This window comes from Bison bison, unplaced genomic scaffold (genome assembly GCF_000754665.1).
Source record: "Bison bison bison isolate TAMUID 2011002044 unplaced genomic scaffold, Bison_UMD1.0 scf7180017864261, whole genome shotgun sequence".
NCBI lineage: Eukaryota > Metazoa > Chordata > Mammalia > Artiodactyla > Bovidae > Bison > Bison bison.
In genome coordinates this window covers 391,230-394,558 of record NW_011494833.1, presented here as the reverse complement: position 1 = coordinate 394,558, position 3,329 = coordinate 391,230, and positions in this window count along the sequence as shown.

Sequence of the window (3,329 nt, the reverse complement as noted above, 5' to 3'; positions counted from 1 at the left end):
CAGGGTGACAATGTACAGCCTTGACGCACTCCTTTTCCTATTTGGAACAGGTCTGTTGTTCCATGTCCAGTTCTAACTGTTGCTTCCTGACCCGCATACAGATTTCTCAAGAGGTAGGTCAGGTGGTCTGGTATTCCCATCTCTTTCAGAATTTTCCACAGTTCATTGTGATCCACACAGTCAAAGGCTTTGGCATAGTCAGTAAAGCAGAAATAGATGTTTTTCTGGAACTCTCTTGCTTTTTCCATGATCCAGTGGATGCTGGCAATTTGATCTCTGGTTCCTCTGCCTTTTCTAAAACCAGCTTGAACATCAGGAAGTTCACGGTTCACGTATGCTGAAGCCTGGCTTGGAGAATTTTGAGCATTACTTTACTAGCATGTGAGATGAGTGCAATTGTGCAGTAGTTTGAGCATTCTTTGGCATTGCCTTTCTTTGGGATTGGAATGAAAACTGACCTTTTCCAGTCCTGTGGCCACATCTGAGTTTTCCAAATTTGCTGGCATTAGACCCTGGTTAAGGGAATGTTGTGGCTAGTTTGATCATCTCCAGACTACTGAAACTCTCTCCATATCAGCAGTAAGACTATTTTGCTCTCTCATCATTCATATATTCAGTGGAATAACAGTTTTAATTTCCTTCAAGAACCTTTCCTTTGCATTCACAGCTTGCTTAAGTGTTTGGCCAAGAGGTCTGGTTTTCATCCTATCTTGGCTTTCACTATATCTTCCTCACTAAGCTTAATCATTTCTAGCTCTTAATTTAAAGAAACATGCAATTCTTTTCCCTTGAATGCTTAAAGGCCATTGTAGGGTTACTGACTGGCCTAATTTCAATATAGTTATGTCTCAGGGAATAGGGAGACTTGAAGAGGGTGGGGTGAGCAAGAGAGGGGGAGAGACAGATGAGGGGGTGGATAGAGAAGAAGGAAAAAAAAGAAAAGGAGAGAAAGAGATATGAGTGAATAGCCAGGCAGTGAAGCAATTATACCATACTCAACCTTTATTCCTGTTAGCTTGGCAGTAAAGAATCCACTTGCAATGCAGGAGACGTGGTTCAGTCCCTGGATCGGGATGATCCCCTAGAGAAGGAAATGGCAACTCACTCCAGTATTCTTGCCTGGGGAATCCCATAGACAGAGGAGGCTGGTGGTCCATGGGGTCGAAAAGAGTCGGACACAACCGAGCAACGGAACACACACACACAACCTTTATTGATTAAGTTCTCGGTCTTCTGTGAGTCTGGTGCATCCCTTCAGTCTCTCAGCTTCTCTATCCTTTATGTTAGCTGTATTCTCAAGCAGCCTCTCCCCAACCAGTGAGCAGATGGCTGCCCAACATCTCCAGGTGGATGTGGTCCTCACCACCTGCTTCTTCCCTTCCACACCAGTGAAATCCCAACCTGAGCCATACATGATGGTTAACATGGGGACGTCTCTAAGTGGCCATGGTCCTGGGTCCACTGCCCACCCCTGGTAGACAGAACCCACCAGAACCTCATGTTGGTGAGTAATGGAATGGTTCTTCAGAGGAAGACTGCGATGCTGTCATCAAGAGGAGAAGGACAGGGTACTGGATGGCAAAACATGGACTGTTCACATGTTGTTTAGTTGCTCAGTCGTGTCTGACTCTGTGACCCCACAGACTGTATTCCACCAGGCTCCTCTGTCCATGGGATTACCCAGGCCACAATACTGGAGTGGGTTGCCATTTCCTCCTCCAGGGGATCTTTCTGACCCAGTAATGGAACCCGTGTCTCCTGCACTGGCAGGCAAATTTTACCACTGAGCCACCAGGGAACTCCCCAGGCTGTCTACATGGGTACCTACATAGCAGCATGCAGCTAGGGTCAGGTTGATGCTGAATCACTGCAGAGGCTGGGATTTGGACTTCTTGTGACCCCTGAGGAAAACAAGGATATGAGGCATGATGGGGTTGGCACTGATAACTTCTTAGGGGAAGTGGGCAATCTTCATGTTAGCCTGGAGCACTAGAATGGGAACTTGGGCATGGCGCCACCTAGTGCTGTGTCAAGGCATAGCAGGGGAGACCAAGGCACAAAATGGCCTCCCTGCAGTGGCCGGCCCCTTCAACTTCAGGGAGTTTGTGGTCTAGGAGATGTAGAGGGTCATTTGCAAATGTCTGAAAGCAGTGGGGAGAAAAAGTTAAGGGCCATGGGATTGACAGTGGCTCTTGGCAAGTTGCAGAACTCACCTCTGAAAGAGGAGGCAAGGTAATCTATGTGGCTCCAGAGGAAAATCAGCAGCTGTATGTGAGAGCTGGAGGGAGGTTTTGAGCTAATAATTACAAGCAGAACTGTCTAATGAAGAAGTGGCTTGCTTCCAAGGCCGCGAGTTCCCTGTGCCTAGAACTGTTTAAGTAGTGATTTGAATGCTTCTAGTCAGAGATAGTTTTCTGTGGTTGTGGTTTCAGCCTGTCTGCCCTCTAATGCCATCTCTCAGCGCCTACCATCTTACTGGGGTTCTCTGACCTTGGACATGGGGTATCTCCTCTCAGCCACTCACACAAGAACACAAGAGAAGACTCTACACATGGATAACACCAGATGCTCAACACAGAAATTGGACTGATTATATTCTTTGCAGCCAAAGATGGAGAAGCTCTGCACAGTCAGCAAAAACAAGACCGGGAGCAGACTGCGGCTCAGATCACGAACTCCTTATTGCCAAATACAGACTTAAATTGAAGAAAGTAGGGGAAACCACTAGACCATTCAGGTATGACGTAAATCAAATCCCTAACAATTATACAGTGGAAGTGAGAAATAGATTTAAGGGACTAGATCTGATAGACAGAGTGCCTAATGAACTATGGATGGAGGTTCATGACATTGTATAGGAGACAGGAATCAAGATCATCCCCAAGAAAAATAAATGCAAAAAAGCAAACTGGCTGTCTGAGGAGGCCTTACAAATAGCTGTGAAAAGAAGAGAAGCCAAAAGCAAAGGAGAAAAGGAAAGATATACACATTTCAATGCAGAGTTCCAAAGAATAGCAAGGAGAGATAAGAACGCATTCTTCAGTGATCAATGCAAAGAAATGGAGGGAAACAATAGAATGGAAAGCATAGAGATTGCTTCAAGAAAATTAGAGATACCAACGGAACATTTCATGCAAAGATGGGCTCATTAAAGACAGAAATGGTATGGACCTAACAGAAGCAGAAGATATAAAGAAGAGGTGGCAAGAATACACAGAAGAACTGTATAAAAAAGATCTTCACAACCCAGATAATCATGATGGTGTGATCACTCACTAGAGCCAGATATCCTGGAATGTGAAGTCAAGTGGGCCTTAGGAAGCATCACC